The 22,464-nt window shown below is 33.5% G+C and overlaps 1 non-coding gene across 1 annotated transcript; it reads right to left on the reverse strand.

The window, feature by feature from the left end:
• Positions 1-20,120: 20,120 nt before the first annotated feature.
• On the reverse strand, positions 20,121-20,226 carry LOC139894928 (small nucleolar RNA R71). The gene has a single exon (XR_011775403.1). It is a non-coding gene; the product is annotated as a small nucleolar RNA R71 (small nucleolar RNA).
• Between the last annotated feature and the right edge of the window lie 2,238 nt (positions 20,227-22,464).

The raw sequence follows: 22,464 nt of genomic DNA on the forward strand, positions 1-22,464 counted from the left end.
TCTTACTAGTTGGTGACCTCATATCTTCAATTGCTTGAATTTTCTTAGGATTAGCTTTAATACCACGTTCTGTGACAATATGACCTAAGAATTTTCCCTCTTCTACACCAAACGTGCACTTCTTGGGATTTAATTTCATGTTAATTTTTCGCAGAGATGCAAAAGTTTCCTGTATATCTCGTAACATCTTTTCTTCAGTATGACTTTTGATGACAATGTCATCAACATAAGCTTCTAAGTTTCGCCCAATTTGATCCTTAAACACCATATCAATAAGTCGTTGATATGTTGCTCCTGCAATCTTCAATCCAAAAGGAATTTTCATGTAACAGAATATACCTTCCGTCGTGTGAAAAGCCGTTTTGTCTTCATCTTTTAAAGCCATTGGGATTTGATGATATCCCTTAGCTGCATCTAGGAAACATTTGAATCGATATCCTGCCAATGATTCAACCTTCCAATCAATTTCAGGTAAAGGATAATTGTCCTTTGGACATGCTTTATTGATATCCGTGAAATCCACACACATCCGCCATGAGTTTTCCGGCTTCCTAACCATGACCGGATTGGCTACCCTTGTCTGATATTTGACCTCTCGCAAGATCCCAGCATCCACCAAACTTTGTACCTCATCACGGAGGAATTTGATTCTTTCTGGCGCCATGCCACGCTTTTTCTGACAAACAGGATGTATGTTGGGATTCACGTTTAGCCTATGCTCTGCAATTTTCCTTGGAACACCGGTCATATCAGACGGCTGCCATACAAAAATGTCTAAATTTGTTGTCAAAATATTGTATAATTTTTCTTTACAATCGGCGGACAACGTGTACCCAATTATGATTTTCTGATCTGGAAATTTAAGATTTGGTGAAATAGACCCATCATCGTGTATGATTGGTTTAATTACTGCCTTTGTTACTTGAGAACACTCAATTGACTTCTGCCGTTCTGCATATAACGTTGCTACTCCGCCTGGCGTTGGAAACTTCATCATACCATGTACAGTTGATGTTACAGCTCCAAACGTCATTAAAGCAGTTCTTCCCAAAATTATGTTGTACTGTGAATTTTCCTTAACCACCAAGAACTCAATGTTGGCTGTGCGTCTTAGGGGTGGCTTGCCCAAGGTTACTTCAAGCAGAATACTTCCTACAGACCAGGACGGCTCACTTGTAAAACTTGCCAACGGCACATATGTTTCCTTCATTTTTTCTTGTACATCTTTGGGTAGATGTATGAAGCAATGTTCATACATAATGTCTGCTCCATCTCCCGTGTCAGTGTAAATGTTGTGTATTAAGCAATTAGCAACTCGCGCTTCTATAATCACTGGACCATCGGATGGATTTGTGTTACACATAGAAGGAAATGATATTAATTGCTCTTCCCAATCTTCTAACACTTCTGCCTTCCTCCGTTGTCCAGCTTTCCATGGATGTATCATGCCCACTTCTATGGGTATGAATTCGTTATCCTCGCCGTCTTTATCAGTGTTGGTGAGGTGATTCGTCTTAATAATGGATGGCGCCATTGTTAACACCTATTTCCTTATGAGGTAAGGCTTAGTGTGTCAACAAGATACTAGAAGTAATCTAGCTTTAGGAGGACGGAGTATTGCCGATTGATTTTTACCCTTGGGAAATAATCCCTGCAGACCCGGTTCACAAGTGTAGAAACTTTTGGGGTGGCTTAATCAATCTGTCGTCTGTAGAGCGTAAAAGTGCTAGCCGGATGACTTCTAGTGAGAGAAAGTAGAGAGAGAAAGTGAAGTGAAGTCTCAGCTCTCAAAGTTGTCAGAATGTCTGAAGTGTGTAAAATGACGACCCATGGGGTCTATTTATAGTGTCAGATCCACCAGATTGCTCGGGGACACGTGTCAGATGATGATACGTTCTGTTACTTGTGATCCGAAATTTATGCTGAAGGTAGCGTTCTCCAGCCAGGCTTACGCGCTAGGCGGCCTTCAGGGCTTACGCATGACGGAGCAGCCTGTACAACGGAGAACGCTGGGCGGACAGTTCTACAAAACTGTTGTTTCCCGCCTTCCTGATGCTACTTTTATGCAACCATTACGCCTTTTATGCGTGTATACGATAGGATACACCATTAAACAACAACAACAACTACAACAACCGTTTCAACAACAATAACAATCCCAACAACAACCTCAATAACAACAACGGCAACAAAAACCAAAAACAGCCATGTCATAGGTGTGAAGAAAATCATCAGGGGTTTTGCACGACATTTTGCAACAGGTGTAAAAGAAATGGTCATAGCGCGACAAAGTGTGAGGTCTACGGACTAAAGTTTAACAGAACTAAAGGAACAAATAATGTCGGAACAAGTAATGCCGAAACGAATAGTGTCGGAGCAAGTAATATCAACGCTGTTTGTTATAAATGTGGAAAACTGGGCCACATTATTAGAAATTGCCCGAATCAGGGGAATACTAATGCGCAGGGCCATGGAAGAGTTTTCAATATTAATGCGGCAGAAGCACAGGAAGACCCGGAGCTTGTTACGGGTACGTTTCTTATTGACGATAAATCTGCTTATATTTTATTTGATTCGGGTGCGGATAGAAGCTATATGAGTAGAGAAATTTGTGCTAAATTAAGTTGCCCATTGATGCCTTTGGATAGTAAATTTTTACTCGAATTAGCAAACGGTAAATTAATTTCAGCAGATAATATATGTCGGAAGAGAGAAAATAAACTGGGGGATGAAACGTTTAAAATTGATTTAATACCAATCGAGTTAGGGAGTTTTGATGTAATAATTGGCATGGACTGGTTGAAAAAGGTGAGAGCAGAGGTCGTTTGTTACAAAAATGTGATTCGCATTATGCGTGAAAAAGGAAAACCTTTAATGGTGTACGGAGAAAAGAACAACGCGAAATTAAATCTTATTAGTAGTTTGAAGGCGTAAAAACTAATAAGAAAAGGTTGTTACATCATTCTAGCACACATCGAGGAAGTTAAACCTGAAGAAAAGAACATCAGTGATGTTCCCATCGCAAAAGAATTTCCCGATGTATTTTTGAAAGAATTACCGGGATTACCCCCACATCGATCCGTTGAATTTCAAATAAACCTTGTACCAGGAGCTGCACCAATAGCTCGTGCTCCATACAGACTCGCACCCAGCGAAATGAAAGAATTACAAAGTCAGTTACAGGAACTTTTAGAGCGTGGTTTCATTCGACCAAGCACATCACCATGGGGAGCTCCTGTTTTGTTTGTCAAGAAGAAAGATGGTACATTCAGGTTGTGTATCGACTACCGAGAGTTGAACAAACTTACCATCAAGAACCGCTACCCACTACCGAGAATCGACGACTTATTTGATCAACTACAAGGCTCGTCTGTTTATTCGAAGATCGATTTACATTCTGGATATCATCAAATGCGGGTGAAGGAGGATGATATTCCAAAGACTGCTCTTAGGACGCATTACGGTCATTACAAGTTTATGGTTATGCTGTTTGGATTGACTAACGCACCAGCTATGTTCATGGACCTCATGAACCAAGTGTGTGGGCCATATCTTGATAAGTTTGTCATTGTTTTCATCGATGACATACTTATTTACTCGAAGAATGATCAAGAGCACGAAGAACATTTGAGAAAAGTGCTAGAATTGCTGAGAAACAAAAAACTGTACGCTAAGTTTTCAAAGTGTGCATTTTAGTTGGAAGAAGTTCAATTCATTGGTCACATAGTGAACAAAGAAGGTATTCAGGTGGATCCAGCAAAGATTGAAATCGTTGAAAAGTAGGAAACCCCGAAAACTCCGAAACACATACGCCAGTATTTAGGACTAGCTGGTTACTACAGAAGGTTCATCCAAGACTTTTCCAGAATAGCAAAACCCTTGACTGCATTAATGCATAAAGGGAAGAAATGTGAATGGAAAGATGAACAAGAGAAAGCGTTTCATTTGTTAAAGAAAAAGTTAACTACCGTACCTATATTGTCATTACCTGAAGAGAATGATGATTTTGTGATATATTGTGACGCCTCAAAGCAAGGTCTCGGTTGTGTATTAATGCAATGAACGAAAGTAATTGCTTATGCGTCTATACAATTGAAGATTCACGAACAGAATTATACGACGCATGATTTGGAATTAGGTGCGGTTGTTTTTGCATTAAAGACTTGGAGGCACTACTTATATGGGGTCGAAAGTATTATATATACCGACAACAAAAGTCTTCAACACATATTTAATCAGAAACAACTGAATATGAGGCAGCGTAGGTAGATTGAATTGTTGAATGATTACGACTTTGAGATTCGTTACCACCCGGGGAAGGCAAATGTGGTAGCCGACGCCTTGAGCAGAAAGGACAGAGAACCCATTCGAGTAAAAGCTATGAATATAATGATTCACACTAACCTTACTACTCAAATAAAGGAGGCGCAACAAGGAGTTTTAAAAGAGAGAAATTTAAAGGATGAAATACCCAAAGGATCGGAGAAGCATCTTAATGTTCGGGAAGACGGAACCCGGTATAGGGCTGAAAGAATTTGGGTACTAAAATTTGGAGATATGAGAGAAATGGTACTTAGAGAAGCTCATAAAACCAGATACTCAATACATCCTGGAACGGGAAAGGTGTACAAGGATCTTAAGAAATATTTTTGGTGGCTGGGTATGAAAGCTGATGTTGCTAAATATGTAGGAGAATGTTTGACGTGTTCTAAGGTCAAAGCTGAGCATCAGAAACCATCAGGTCTACTTCAGCAACCTGAAATTCCAGAATGGAAATGGGAAAACATTACCATGGATTTCATCACTAAATTGCTAAGGACTGCAAGTGGTTTTGATACTATTTGGGTAATAGTTGACCGTCTCGCCAAATCAGCACACTTCCTACCAATAAGAGAAGATGACAAGATGGAGAATTTAGCACGTCTGTATTTGAAGGAAGTCGTCTCCAGACATGGAATATCAACCTCTATTATCTCTTATAGGGATGGCAGATTTATTTCAAGATTCTGACAGACATTACAGCAAGCATTAGGAACTCATCTAGACATGAGTACTGATTATCATCCACAAACGCTTGAATACATGCTACGAGCATGTGTTATTGATTTCAGAAACAGTTGGGATCAACACCTTCCGTTAGCAGAATTTTCCTACAACAACAACTACCATTCAAGCATTGAGATGGCGCCGTTTGAAGCACTTTATGGTAGAAAGTGCAGGTCTCCGATTTGTTGGAGTGAAGTGGGGGATAGACAGATTACGGGTCCAGAGATAATACAAGAAACTTCCGAGAAGATCATCCAAATTCAACAACGGTTGAAAACCGCCCAAAGTCAACAAAAGAGCTACGCTGACATTAAAAGAAAAGATATAGAATTCGAAATTGGAGAGATGGCCATGCTTAAAGTTTCACCTTGGAAAGGCGTTGTTCGATTTGGTAAATGAGGGAAATTAAATCCAAGGTATATTGGACCATTCAAGATTATTGATCGTGTCAGACCAGTAGCTTACCGACTTAAGTTACCTCAACAACTCGCGACTGTACATAACACTTTCCACGTCTCGAATTTGAAGAAATGTTTTGCTAAAGAAGATCTCACTATTCCATTAGACGAAATCCAAATCAACGAAAAACTTCAATTCATCGAGGAACCCATCGAAATAATGGATCGTGAGGTTAAAAGACTTAAGCAAAACAAGATACCAATTGTTAAGGTTCGATGGAATGCCCGTAGAGGACCCGTTCACCTGGGAACGAGAAGATTAGATGAAGAAGAAATACCCACACTTATTTCCAGAAGATACGTCAACACCTCCAACTGCTTAAAATTTCGGGACGAAATTTATTTAACGGGTAGGTACTGTAGTGACCCAAACTTTTCCATGTTTATATATATTAAATGAAATTGATATTTACATGATTAAGTGTTTCCAATATGTTAAGCAATCAAACTTGTTAAGACTTGATTAATTGAAATAGGTTTCATATAGACAATTGACCACCCAAGTTGACCGGTGATTCACGAACGTTAAAACTTGTAAAAACTATATGATGACATATATATGATTATATATATAGTTAACATGATATTATGATAAGTAAGTATCTCATTAGGTATTTTAACAATGATTTATATACATAAAATTGTGTTTATTGAATTAAGAAACTCGAAACGATATATATAACGATTATCGTTATAACAACGTCTTACTAATTACATATGAATCATATTAAGATATTGTTACATTATGTTTAATCATGATAAATGATAAGTAAACATGTCATTATGTATATTAACAATGAACTACATATGTAAAAACAAGACTACTGACTTAAGGATTTCGAAACGAGACATATCTGTAACGATTATCGTTGTAACGACATTTAAATGTATATATATCATATTAAGATATATTAATATATCATAATATCATGATAATATAATAATTTAACATCTCATTAGATATAATAAACATTGGGTTAACAACATTTAACAAAATCGTTAACTTAAAGGTTTCAAATCAACATTTACATGTAACGACTAACGATGACTTAACGACTCAGTTAAAATGTATATACATGTAGTGTTTTAATATGTATTCATAAACTTTTGAAAGACTTCAAGACACTTATCAAAATACTTCTACTTAACAAAAATGCTTACAATTACATCCTCGTTCAGTTTCATCAACAACTCTACTCGTATGCACCCGTATTTGTACTCGTACAATACACAGCTTTTAGATGTATGTACTATTATACACTCCAATTATCAGCTCTTAGCACCCCATGTGAGTCACCTAACACGTGTGGGAACCATCATTTGGCAACAAGCATGAAATATCTCATAAAATTACAAAAATATTAGTAATCATTCATGACTTATTTACATGTAAACAAAATTACACATCCTTTATATCTAATCCATATACCAATGACCAAAAACACCTACAAACACTTTCATTCTTCAATTTTCTTCATCTAATTGATCTCTCTCAAGTTCTATCTTCAAATTCTAAGTGTTCTTCATAAATTCTACAAGTTCTAGTTTCATAAAATCAAGAATACTTTCAAGTTTACTAGTTCAATTCCAATCTTGTAAAGTGATCATCCAACCTCAAGAAATCCTTTTTGTTTACAGTAAGATATCATTCTAAATCAAGGTAATACTCATATTCAAACTTTGATTCAATTTCTATAACTATAACAATCTTATTTCGAGTGGAAATCTTACTTGAACTTGCTTTCGTGTCATGATTCTGCTTCAAGAACTTTCAAGCCATCCAAGGATCCTTTGAAGCTAGATCTAATTTTCTCATTTCTAGTAGGTTTATCCAAAAAACCTGAGGTAGTAATGATGTTCATAACATCATTCAATTCATATATATAAAACTACCTTATTCGAAGGTTTAAACTTGAAATCACTATAACATAGTTTAGTTAATTCTAAACTTGTTCGCAAACAAAAGTTAATCCTTCTAACTTAACTTTTAAAATCAACTAAACACATGTTCTATATCTATATGATATGCTAATTTAATGATTTAAAACCGGAAAACATGAAAAAACACCGTAAAACCGGATATACGCCGTCGTAGTAACACCGCGGGCTGTTTTGGGTTAGTTAATTAAAAACTATGACAAAATTTGATTTAAAAGTTGTTCTTCTGGGAAAATGATTTTTCTTATGAACATGAAACTATATCCAAAAATCATGGTTAAACTCAAAATGGATGTATGTTTTCCAAAATGGTCATCTAGACGTCGTTCTTTCGACTGAAATGACTACCTTTACAAAAATAACTTGTAACCTGTATTTCCGACTATAAACTTATACTTTTTCTGTTTATATTCATAAACATAAGTTCAATATGAAACCATAGAAACTTGAAACACTCAAAACGGATTTAAAATTAAGAACTTATGGGTAAAACAAGATTTGATATTTTTGCTTGTTGTAGCTACGCGAAAATTGGTAACAAATTTATATTAATCATATCCTAGCTAACTTATATTGTATTATACATGTATTCTAATATATTATGTAATCTTGGGATACCATAGACACGTATGCAAATGTTTTGACATATCATATCGACCCATCTATATATATTATTTGGAACAACCATAGACACTCTATATGCAGTAATGTTGGAGTTAGCTATACAGGGTTGAGGTTGATTCCAAAAATATATATACTTTGAGTTGTGATCTAGCCTGAGACATGTATACACTGGGTCATGGATTGATTCAAGATAATATATCGATTTATTTCTGTACATCTAATTGTGGACAACTAGTTGTAGGTTACTAACAAGGACAGCTGACTTAATAAACTTAAAACATTAAAATGTATTAAAAATGTTGTAAATATATTTTGAAAGTACTTTGATATATATGTAAATATTTGTTATAGGTTCGTGAATCGACCAGTGGCCAAGTCTTACTTCCCGACAAAGTAAGAATCTGTGAAAGTGAGTTATAGTCTCACTTTTAAAATCTAATATTTTGGGATGAGAATACGTGCAGTTTTATAAATGTTTTACGAAATAGACACAAGTAATTGAAACTACATTATATGGGTGAATGATCGAAGCCGAATATGTCCCTTTTGCTTGGTAACCTAAGAATTAGTAAACCGATCTACTAATTGATGCGAATCTTAAAGATAGATCTATTGGGCCTAACGAACCCCATCCAAAGTACCGGATGCTTTAGTACTTCGAATTCATTTTTATCATATCCGAAGGATTTTCTGGAATGATAGGGGATATTGTTATATGCATCTTGTTAATGTCGGTTACCAGGTGTTCACCATATGAATGAATTTTATCTCTATGTATGGGATGTATATTGAAATATGAAATCTTGTGGTCTATTATTATGATTTGATAATATATAGGTTAAACCTATAAATCACCAACATTTTTGTTGACGTTTTAAGCATGTTTATTCTCAGGTGATTATTAAGAGCTTCCGCTGTTGCAGACTAAAATAAGGACAAGATTAGGAGTCCATGCTTGTATGATATTATGTAAAAACTGCATTCAAGAAACTTATTTTTGATGTAATATATTCTTATTGTAAACCATTATGTAATGGTCGTGTGTAAACGGTATATTTTAGATTATTATTATTTGATAATCTACGTAATGCTTTTTAAACCTTTATCGATAAAATAAAGGTTATGGTTGTTTTAAAAATGAATGCAGTCTTTATGATAATCTACGTAATGCTTTTTAAACCTTTATGTTTTAAAATAAAGGTTATGCTTTTTAAACCTTTATCATTATTTGAAATTTATCAGACTTCCGGCAGACTGATCCTTTGGACCAAGCAATTGATCCATTGGACCAAACCACTTCTCATTTTGGTCTTAATCTTAGGATCAAGGTGTTAAGTCTGTAACTGAAAGAGATGTGTTACCTCATGATACATCAATGATTTCAAGAGTTGGGAATTTAATTGTTTCTGCAAGAAATACAATGACAGGTAGTTCTTCTATCTTGTCCGAGTCAAATGATGAAGCGACCCGTCCTAATCCATAAGGACGAATACAATAACATATGATTACATCGCGAGGTACTTGACCTCTATATGATACATTTTACAAACATTGCATTCGTTTTTAAAAGACAAACTTTCATTTATATCGAAAGTTGACGGCATGCATACCATTTCATAATATATCCAACTATAATTGACTTAATAATCATCTTGATGAACTCAACGACTCGAATGCAAGGTCTTTTGAAATATATCATGAATGACTCCAAGTAATATCTCTAGAATGAGCAAATGCACAGCGGAAGGTTTCTTTAATACCTGAGAATAAACATGCTTTCAAGTGTCAACCAAAAGGTTGGTGAGTTCATTAGTTTATCGTAAACATTCATTTCCATCATTTTAATAGACCACAAGATTTCATATATTGTCACGCGTAACTCGCGAATTAAAATTCATTCATATGGATTGAACACCTGGTAACCGACCTTAACAAGATGCATATAGAATATCTCCATCATTCCAGGACTTACATCGGACATGATAAATCGAAGTACTAAAGCATCCGTAACTCGGATGGGGCTCGTTGGGCCCGATAGATCTATCTTTAGGATTCGCGTCAATTGGTGGCAATTATCATAAACACCAATTCTTAGGCTACCAAGCTAAAAAGGGGCATATTCAATTCGATAATCCAACCATAGAGTGTAGTTTCGATTACTTGTGTCTATTTCGTAAATAATTTATAAAAGCAACGCATGTATTCTCAGTCCCAAAAATATATATAGCAAAAGCATTTAAAAAGGGAGCAAATGAAACTCACTCTACAATATTTTGTAGTAAAAATATTCATACGAAGAAAATGAACAATGCAGGGTTGGCCTCGGATTCACGAACCTATATCAATTATATATATATTAACACACATAATCGTAATCGAATAAATATATATATTATTATTAATAATATGATTGTTAAATTATTTGTTATATAGATGTAGATATATTTAATTTACATATTTTATTTAACTAGTGTTTATCTTTCATTATAACATGTTAATAATGATAATTTATATTAGAGTTTCTATATGATAAAATATACATGTATATATTAGTTGATATATTTTATATGTATATATTTCATTTGTTTGTTAAAATAGTAATTATAATAATACTAAAATAATATTAGTAGTGATTAAAATAATGATATTTAATAATACTAGTATTAATAATAATGATAATGAAAATAATAATTTTGATAATAATACATACTAATAATTATTATAACAATCTTATTACTAATGGTAATCTTAATAATAATACTTTTGTTAATAATAATAAGTAAAAAATGATACTAATACTAATATTAATAATAGAAATAATAGTTTGTATTGTTTTCATAATAATAATATTAATGATTCTAATCGTAATAATACTTATATCAAATCAATATTGATATACTAATAATAATATTAATAATACATAATGGTGTTACTTAATAACAAAATGATAATAATTTTAATCTTAGTATTTGAGTTTACATAGTAATAATGATAATGCTTATATTAGTGTTTAAAAAATATAATATTAATGATAACTAATACTTCAATGATAAAATTCATAATAACAATTACATTAATAATGTTACTAATAATAATAATAATGTGCATTTTACTTGTAATCATGGTAATAATAATAATAATTATAATCCTAATAATATTTAGTAATAATATCATTAATAAATTATAACAATAATAATAATAACAATAACAAAATAAATAATAATAATAATAATAATAATAATAATAATAATAATAATAATAATAATAATAATAATAATAATAATAATAATAATAATAATAATAATAATAATAATAATAATAATGGAAATAAAAATCAAAGTGTATACCCTTCAAAATGCTTTTCTAAAAAGAATTGCCCCAGACGAGGCTCGAACCCACGACCTCTCGAAAACCCTTCAACACCCTTATCCATCCAAGTCATCCCATTTTTTGATTATATGTTCATACCTTATTTATTTAAACCCGCCAAGTATTCTATCATCTTCTTCAAACATGAAATCGACCAGAGATGTGTTCTCCATCAGATTATTGAGTTAAGATTTTAATTAAGATTGAAAATTGACTTTAACAGACCTAAATCGAATACATTTGATCATCAGAAAAAAAAAAATTTATAAGCTTGCTGTATCAGTTTCGAAGAACACATACAAACTCAATTCTTGATTTTAAAATTGAAGCTGTTTTAGACTACACTTCCTACATGAAATAGTTCGCAAAACTCTTTTAGAAACTATCTGTATCTTCAATTTAACTTAAAACTTAGAAACGAACCCGAATTTTCCCATGAACAAATTGTTTGACTTTTAAATTTCAAACTTTGACTTCAAAATTAAAATTCAATAGATAAAATTGGATCTTAAAACTTTCCAGATAGTTTACAGTAAAGATTGATAATCTAACTGCATTAATAGATTCTTGAAATTGTTAAGAATTTGACGAATTAAAAAAATGTTCACGAACAGAGATATACATGTGTTCATCTATTTTTTTGGTTTCAATTTGATTAAATAAAAACTGTTTAGGGTGTTTGTGATTAATGATAGATAATGTGACTCCTTTTGGTTTTGTTTACAACTGAATTTAATCGAGTTTTATAACCAAAATCCTCGATAGCAAGAATAATTCAGAAAAAAATAATTAAGAAAAATAAAAGGTGGATTGTGACATCAAACTGAATTTGGCTGTTTTCTATGGATTGGAATCGACTTTAAAGAGATTAGAGACAGAAAACAAGATTTACCTATAGCTTGAGAAAGACATCAAACAGATTTCGTACGAGTTTCCCTTGATTTTTCTATATATAATATATATAATTAATATTGAATTGATAATTATTAAATATAATTATATAAATAATAATAATAATAATACGTTTTATATCTTGAGTAAAATTTATAATAATATTAATAAAATAATACTATTAATGTTAATAATAGTGATAAAAATAAATAAAATCATGATAATGATAATTTTAAATAAAAAATAATTAACAGTAATAATAATGATAATGATTTCAATAATACTAATATTAATGATAATAAATAATGATAATTATAATAATAACTATAAAAATGGTAATGATCATATTATTAATGATAATAATGATTTTTAATGATAATACTTAATAATAATACTAGTAATCACAAGTTACATGATTCATTTTTCATATCTATCTAATATATACTATAATAATATGAATAGTACAAATACTAATACTGATATTAATATTAATACTAATAATGAGAGTAATATTAATAATATGAATATAAAAAATTATGCTTATCAAATCCCATATTTATATATTATGTATTAAATTAATTATATTAATAATACTGGTATCAATATTAATAATGAAAGTAATATTCATTAATATAATAACTATATTATAACTTGTAATTATATTTAATATATTAACATTACATATTATTAATTATGTAATATTCATATAGCATATTCGAATATTTACTACAATATACATAGTAAATTAATTATGTAAAAAAAATCATATATATCTATCTACCTAGATTCATTTTAACCACAGCTTAATTAACTTGTATCATACTTAACATATTTAATTCAAATGTTAAATTTGTATTTTATTATTTCACATTATTATTTATACACATATATTCATATTTATATATTTATATATATACATATTTATTAACAACAATTGTTCGTGAATCGTCAAGATTAGTCAAAGATCAAATGTATACATGAACACAGTTCGAAGTTTTTGAGACCTCAAAATTACAGACTTTGCTTATCGTATCGAAATCATATAAAGATTAAGTTTAAATTTAGTCAGAAATTTTCGGGTCGTCACACATGAGACATATATCATGGAGGTGAATGCCCAAAAAAGGTCCTCACGAATACAACTCCAGTTGTTTGTCAACCTCCATTAGAAAGAGATAATCTGACTAGTAGTAAGTATCAACCTACATATATACAAATTCCCACTGAACCCTCATATGCCCGGGCGGTAAATCAAACACTTTCACCAACATCACCGACAACATCAACGGCAGTTCCATTGTTAGCTATTCTTCCACCATCACCTGGTTATACTGTTGTTTCACCACTTCAGTCACCTTCTCGTACAATGGGAACATATGGTTTTGAATATCTCTCTTTTGATGAGCTGGAGGCATTATACCTTCCTGAATTTAACAGATGTCCTGATCTTGATGAAATACGTGAGACAATGCGGCTTTATACTACACAAGCAAGGGTAATATTTCGAAATTCACCATGCAAGTCACCTAGACCAATCCACATGTCACACCATGATGATTTCGATCCCGACAATCTTCATGAGGGATAGAATAGATATGATTATAGGTCAGGTGCTAATTATACACACCCATCGTATGAACATGGCTCATCAAGTCAACAAAGGAGAAATGATAATGTGGTTGACATCTCAGATAGTTCTGAAAGTGAAGAGATTGAGGATATCAAACATGATAATATTGATTGCTTTTTAGATGAGGTGATTCTTAAGAGAGAAGTTGATTCAGAAACCTTGATGATAATGGATGTAGATCGTAAAGATGCTCTAGATGAACATACATTACAAGATGATCAACACCAACAATAATCAGAGGATATATTGATACCCGAGAATAATCAAAACTTTGAGGACATTGAGAAAATTATAAAGGAGAAGAATGTAGTAAATGAGTTTTCAGAGTTCTAATTTATCAATATTCGGACACCGACAGTAGAGTTCTGTCTAGAGCTTGAAAAAGAGATTTTCTCAAATGGCGAAGAAGATTTTACAACACCTCCTGATCCCAATGTTTCATTTCAAACCTTAGTGGTTGTACTTAATAGAGGATTTGATTATCAAATTGATGATGATGATGAATATCCACTACAAGAAAAGAGTACATATAGGACACCCAAATTGGTCCTATAATGTTACTTTATAGGACCTTTTCCCTGATAGGACCAACTGAAGGTGTGTACCAACTAAGGCGGTCGTATAAAGTGTTCACACTAAAAAATGTCCTAATAGGTAATAAGATTATGAAACAAAATATCGGGTCCTATAATATAATTAACAACCACACAGCAAAGTCCTTAAAAGTACATATCGAGTGACTTTTTTTTTTAAATTGAGACACACAAAAGGGTTTCAAAAGTAAAAATAAATTACATTAGTACCAACAAAGGGGTCCCATTATTATGTTAGTACCCAAATAAGAGTCCTATTATAAAAAAATACTACTACGTACATTAGTATCAATATAAAGGGTCCCAATGTATCGATATTATTATTTAGTATCGAGAAAAAAAGTCCTAATATGCACAAATGTTACTTTAGTACCACATAAAAAGATCCTAATATAATAATTTTTAAGGTTAGTACCATTAAAAAAGTCCTAATATAAATATCATAAACCTTAAAACCACAAAATGAGTCCTAACATATAATGGTATGTTATTTTTGTACCATGAAAAAAGGTCTCAATATAATGATATTATATCAAGTTCATTATGACATAATTATACTGCGTCCGCATCCTATCAAGTCATAGTAGTTTCTGATCGATATTTGGATCCGGTTCAGATTCAGTTCAGATTCGGGTATTCGGATCCGGTTCGAATATTTGGGCTTGTCTCGAATAATCAGATCCGGATCGAAATCGGGTCTGGTCCAGTTATTCGGGTCCAACTCCGATATTCGAATCCGGGTTGGTTTTCGGATTTGGGGTGGTATTATCGGTTTTAGTTTTATTAAATATGATTATGGACACCCAATTAATAATTTATAAAATCAAATATGAAATAGAACATAACTATATTCAATAAATTATTATTCTCATAACATGAAAAACACCAAACATAGAAAATTCATAAATAATCCAACATACATCGAATAACATCTGACAACAAAATTAAAAACAATGAAAAAGAACGCATAACGTCTTGGATTAGCAAGTATCCTTATCAATCCAAAGGTACCACCTAACAATAAACGAACCATATATTTATAAGCATAAAAGTGCATATTATACTACAACAACAACAACAACAACAACAAAACCCAATACCACATGAGTGGTGTATGGGGGAGGTGAGATGTAGACCATCCTTCCCTATCCGAGAAATAAACACAAGTCATTTCTCCACCCAGAGTGAAACACTCTCAAGAGTAGAGAAAGTCATCCCTCTCTTTATTCGACGGATAAAGAGATTGCTTCCGAGAGGACCTCCGGCCTTTAAGTAGGAAAAAGTTTTTTTTAAAAAAATAAATTAAAAATACATAATAAAAATAATAATAGACGCCATGAAAATGGTAGAATCAAAATTTCCATGGGTTTTAAATCCTGCATGGAATTTAATTTAAGCTCTAAGAGTCACTCAAGTCGCCAATAAATCGACGATTGTTGTCGACTCAATAGTGCATATTATAAAAATTAATATTATCAAAAATTTATGGTGGGCATACCAATATAAATGTAGAATGCCACGCGACAAACGTGCATGTAGCATTTAAAACTGTCAAAAACAAATCATATGACCCTAACCAAATATTCACCCTTTTTTATGATCACTTGAATGTCTACCTTACACCAATCAGTTGGAGGTAGTAAACATCAGGACAGTTCCAAACATATTGATGAATAACTTGAGTTTCGAAATAATAAACTTGAGCAATCTCCCAAGTGGAGATACTTCGGTAGTACCCATAAGACCAAGTATAGGCATAGAGTAAACTCAGAGATATAATCCATATGTGTCATCTATGGATTGGGAACATATTCCAGCATAAATAGCGCTTTTCTTAGCATTTTCAATTAAAAGAAGACCTGGTTGAGATAATGCAACTACTTGATTGAAGAACAAATCTTCTAGTCTCGGTGCAACCCAACTGATGGTACTCTGAAAATAAGGGTGTCAAGACATTTATATGACTAAGATGGCCATCTCACAAATTGGATTCAGAGGGGTGTGAAGAGTGGGGGATCTCTTGTGCAAAGCAGAGACAAGGTATGTGAAGTTTCTTATGGCAACTAAAATTAATTAACCGATAAGCCACTTCACTACTTCAGTAGATCCAATCTAATTATTACTATGTATTTTTTAAACATGACCAGTAGGATATTATATTTATTTTAACATAATGTTGAATGCAAGGACCATGGATGTAAGCAAACCTGATCAGAGCAACATCATAAAAGATAACATCAACCATGCCAACAAACGTCATGTACATGGTTGAATGCCTAGCATATTTAATAAAGGCGGGCGTACCGACATGGTCAGACAGTGTGGTGCCTGGTCTTGAAGGTGTCCCGACTTTTGCCAACCAAATTCTTCACTAAGCATGTCAACACCATCCTACTCGATTCTAGGTACTTGAATTAGTAACGAAATGCATCTCTAACCCATGAATGGAAATATAGATAATTTTCATTATCTTTCAACATTTACTGTTAAAAGTTGCAACCTTCAAAAATATATAAACAATGGAGATTATTATAACACGTAAAAGAAAGGTTTCTTATATAGCACTCTTCTAAACTAGTTTACAATGCAATGACTATCTAATTAGGACTACTTATGTTCCTTATATAGCCCTCTTCTAAGGAACCTTCTAATAAGCTTGTTTCATATTAACACTATACATACTTCGGGGTCCTAACAATTCTGAATATGTAATAATATTTAACATTCATCAAGTTTAAGTTTCATTAATCATGCAATTCAATTTATGGTTTAACCCTAATCACATCAAACGAATAAATTAACGCATGCAATTTACATATACGCATATAGACTTGAGCAATTGACATCAAACACTATGAAATTACATCAAAATCAGATTTATAAAAATTAGGGTTCATGGAATTATACCTTTGATCAAGAAATTGTTTATACCAACGTGTAGCTATCGTTGCGAATTACAGTGTTTGTGTTGAAGGTTTAATCTAAAAATCAAAAATTGATGGTGTTGTGGTTGTGTGTGTGGTCGACGAAAGGCAGAGAGGGAGGAGAAGGATTGGCTGCTTATTAGGTTTAGGATTATGGCAGTAGTTAAGGTTACTAGTCTTGTTATATTTAGGGCCTAATGACACTAGTTAACTACAAGTCCAACAAGGTAGCCCAAAAATTAAAATTTATGGGGTGTGTGGGTGGGTTCGGCCGACCATGGCCCACCTGGGGTTTCCCGGGCTCGTGCTGTTCAATTCCGTGTACTCGTGGTCCGTTTCAAGTGTCGTTTAAACGTACCGAAATCCCGGAACACTAAACCGATCTTTTAAACGCAACAAATAAGTCTAATTTATTAAAACACTTAATAAATTATTTATTTTTGAAAGTTAATAATTATTAAAATAATTATTAAAATAAACCCGAGTGTTTCGTTACTCGAAAAGTAGTTTTTGCAGTTATTCAAACCTTTCCGTTTTTATCGTATTTCATTAACCGTAATAAGTTTATTAATTAATATTGACACATATTAATTCCAATAACCCACCAGGGATCATGTATGCATTTAATACACTTAAACACATATAAATTCAAGTAATCACCGTTAAATACTTAACAGACAGTTAACGGAAGTGAAGGAAAAAGTAGGGTTGTTACATAAGTCCACCGAGCCTTGGATTGCGAATGAGGACTCTTTCGTAGTGAAACATCTAACTAGACTCCTAGTACATTGTTGGTCCTAGACCATGCTAGTGTAGTCACCAAGTATATAAACTTCGTACGTGCACGCTGAAGCACAACGGTTGTTGTAAGCTGTACCTCTGCTAAGTAAGGCCATGGAACCCGATCAGTGCTGATTAGTACACTTCACCATAACGCAGCCTCAAGCATTGGACCTCGCTTGAGGGATTCTTAGTTAATTAAGGAACTATTTGTTCAAACACATAAAGGATTGAACCGTTAGATTAACTGAGGGATTCTTATTAATGGTGTTCTTTATGGTTGAACTCCTTTTAAGGGCCTAACTACCCTTTTAAACTCAATCATTAACGAAAGCATTGAAACACATCACGTCTTTTGGATACGGCACACCCTGTATTCTATTATGCTTAAGAAAGTTTAGACCTTTGTGGAATGTTAATACATCACCCAATCGAGTCACTCAATTGGATGAGCCGTCTGAACGTGTATGCTTGTAGTCAGACTGTACGGGCATCGGGGGTAAGGGATGTTGCTTTCTATTCAGAATCTTCAAGCCTAACGCATTACCTAGTGACATGTCTTATGACAGGGGCGTTTAGGACTAGTGTAATGAATACAAGATCACTATCTATTCATGACCCAGCATTCCATCACCTCGACAAAGTAACTGACGAAACCATAATATGCACTTGTTTTAACCACATCTGAATTACAATTTTATCGCATTTACTTTACTTTATCGTATAAACTAGAAAACCTAAATTTAGGTAACAAACCACTACTCCTTCACTTTAGGATTATCTTAAGCTTTAATTATAGGTTCAATTCTACTGACATCTAAAAACATACGACCCTAGGTCATACTTCCCTTATTTACCAGCATAAGGAGTAGTACAATTTGGGCCCCGCTAAACATAAATGTAAAACTATTACTTCCTCTCCTGATTGCTGATTCTGACGCCTTGCAGACTGACGACACCGCATAAATAAAACCGTCTGTTTCGGTCATATCAGGAGGGAGTGAGTTTTTGGCGCCGCTATTGGGGAACTGGTATGAGACAATACTGGTTCTATCCAACCTATTTGCAAACATTTAGTGGTGTCTAAGAAAGACAATTATACATGGACTTGGTTGTTCGATTTTTCGAACATTCTCCAGTTATATTAGAACCAAAAGGATCATGCCTCTCCGTAGTCGGCCTGGCCACTTGGTTTGTTAAATAGTTCGTGCGAAGCTCTGTTATCGAAATATCAGGGAATCAGTAGCAAGAACCAAAAACATATTTAAACTTAGGATAATTACCTTAGGTTACTTTAGATTACCTTAGATTAAGATTACTTAGGATTACTTTAGATTAAATTAGGTAACTTAGCTTATCTGCCCAAAAAGAAAAGGGCATACTCAGTGTATGACCCAAACCCGATCTAGACCAGGGTCGTTGTTATTCGTACCTAATCCAAACGCAATAATCTCTAAAGCACGCAAAGAAGAACGAATCAAAAATCAAATGGCATTACGCGTTACTCTAGTAGAAAACACCAAACCCTCGATTGAAGGTCGAGGAGGACCAATCAGATTTCCAGATATTCAAGGACACTCGTTCGAGTTAAAACATCACATTACAGAGCTCATCCAAAATGGCTGTCAATTTCATGGACTACCGAATGACGATCCTAACTCTCACCTTGATAAATTCATATCTCTTTCGAACTCCTACAAACAGCCAGAGATAGGACAAGATATAGTCCGGCTATACTTGTTCCCCTATTCTCTCACTCATCATGCACAAACATGATTTGAAGGATTGGAAAAAGATTCCATCACGTCATGGAAAGAGATGGCTACTAAATTCCTAACCAAAAATTTCCCTCCTTCTAAACAAACCAAGCTTAAGAATGACATCATTAACTTTAAACAAAGTTATGATGAATCTGTTTACACCGCATGGGAGCGATTCAAAATCGTGCTAAAGAAATGCCCTAATCACCAGTTAGAACGATCAGCCCAAATCTGTACCTTCTACAATGGTCTTACAGTTAATCATAGGATGACGATCGATGTAGCAGCTCAAGGGTATCTGATGAACCAAACCGCAGACGAAGCATGGGAGTTGCTCGAGAACATGACAATGCATCATCATGACTGGAACAGTAATGAAACAACTTCATCATCTGCCCCACTCTCCGTACTTAATAATCAAACAGAGGCCATCAAATCCCTCACGGATAGGATGGAGTCTCTTGCTAAACAACTCGAAGAATTGAAGACATAGCTGTAACAGGTTAACCAGGATCAAGCTTGTGTTAACTGTACCAACCCGCAACCCACTGAAGAATATCAAGTTGAGTATGAGAATCCTGACGGTTCAGTCTGTTACGTTCAATATCCAACTCGTCAATAAAATTCCGAATTCAATCCACCACCTAGGGTTAACCTATTTCAAAGAAACAACCAGCCTTTTCGCTATCGTTACCCACCTTATCTAACCCAACAATCTCAATTGACCTACGACCAACCAATTCCACTCACTGGACCACCAGCTGAGGAAAATTTCACAACCACCCAAATTACGAAAGTAACCAACCCTGCTCTCGGGACTAATGATCAGTTGACTCAGTTCATTCAAGGACAACAACAGCTAAATCAGAGAACTGCATCTAGATAAGACTAGACAGAGATACTAATGTGAAACCAATTGGCTCTGCTCAAAAGTCTAGAAACGCAGCTCAGCCGATTATCACAGCGCCTTGAAACCCGACCACAAGGAAGATTACCTAGTAACACTATCCAAAATCCCCACATAGAGGAAGCTAAACAAATAGACTTAATAATCCCAAAAGAAGAACCACAGAGAAGGTCAGCTAGGCTCAAGAACAAATCGACATATACTCAGTAGCCACCCACTTAAACTCCAGTTCGTACCTTATCCTGGAAGGCTACTGGAAGAACCATCCAAGCTTGATACTTATAAACTTGATGGATGATTTTTGGACACCATGTCCAAAGTTCCCAACCAGAAGAGATACATCTGAAGGCTTCTCTCTACAAAGGAAAGGATATCAGATTCCAATAAAATTTCACTGAGTGAAGAATGCTCAGCATTACTTAGAAACTCTCTACTGAAGAAACTAGGAGATACGGGAGATTTTATCGTGCTCAATCTACCAATCTGGAACCATTCATGTGCTAGCAGATTTAGGAGCAAGTATCAACCTAATCCCCTACTCTCTCTAGAAGAGATTAGAGCTAGCAGACTTGTCATCAACCAAAATGACAATCCAACTTGCCGATCACACAATTCGATATCCTAAGGGCATAGTTGAGAACGTCTTGGTGAAAGTCGACAAATTCTTGTATCTTACGGATTTCGTAGTGATGGAAATTAAGGAAAACCTACATACTCTAATAGTATTAGGGAGACCTTTTATGAACACGGATATGACTGTCATTGATGTGTACAATCAAAACTTGATCTTGCGATCACATGGAGAGAGCGTTACTTTCAAAATTGACCAACCTTTCGATATTTCTAGACAGGCAGAGATGTTTGCTATTTCACCGGACAGATCACTTCCGATGATGAGTCTCCACTACTAGCTGAGGATATCGAGATTGTAGTGACCCAAACTTTTCCATGTTTATATATATTAAATGAAATTGTTATTTACATGATTAAGTGTTTCTAACATATTAAGTAATCAAACTTGTTAAGACCTGATTAATTGAAATATGTTTCATATAGACAATTGGCCACCCAAGTTGACCGGTGATTCACGAACGTTAAAACTTGTAAAAACTATATGATGACATATATATGGATATATATATAGTTAACATGATACTATGATAAGTAAACATATCATTAAGTATATTAACATGAACTACATATGTAAACAAACAAGACTACTAACTTAATGATTTTTAAACGAGACATATATGTAACGATATATATATATATATGGATATATATATATATATATATATATATATATATATATATATATATATATATATATATATATATAGTTAACATGGTATTATGATAAGTAAACATATCATTAAGTATATTAACAATGAGTTATATACATAAAAACAAGACTACTAACTTAAGGATTTCGAAACAAGACATATATGTAACGATTATCGTTGCAACGACATTTAAATGTATATATATAATATTAAGATATATTAATATATCATAATATCATGATAATATAATAATTTAACATC

This window comes from Rutidosis leptorrhynchoides, chromosome 2 (assembly GCF_046630445.1).
Source record: "Rutidosis leptorrhynchoides isolate AG116_Rl617_1_P2 chromosome 2, CSIRO_AGI_Rlap_v1, whole genome shotgun sequence".
NCBI lineage: Eukaryota > Viridiplantae > Streptophyta > Magnoliopsida > Asterales > Asteraceae > Rutidosis > Rutidosis leptorrhynchoides.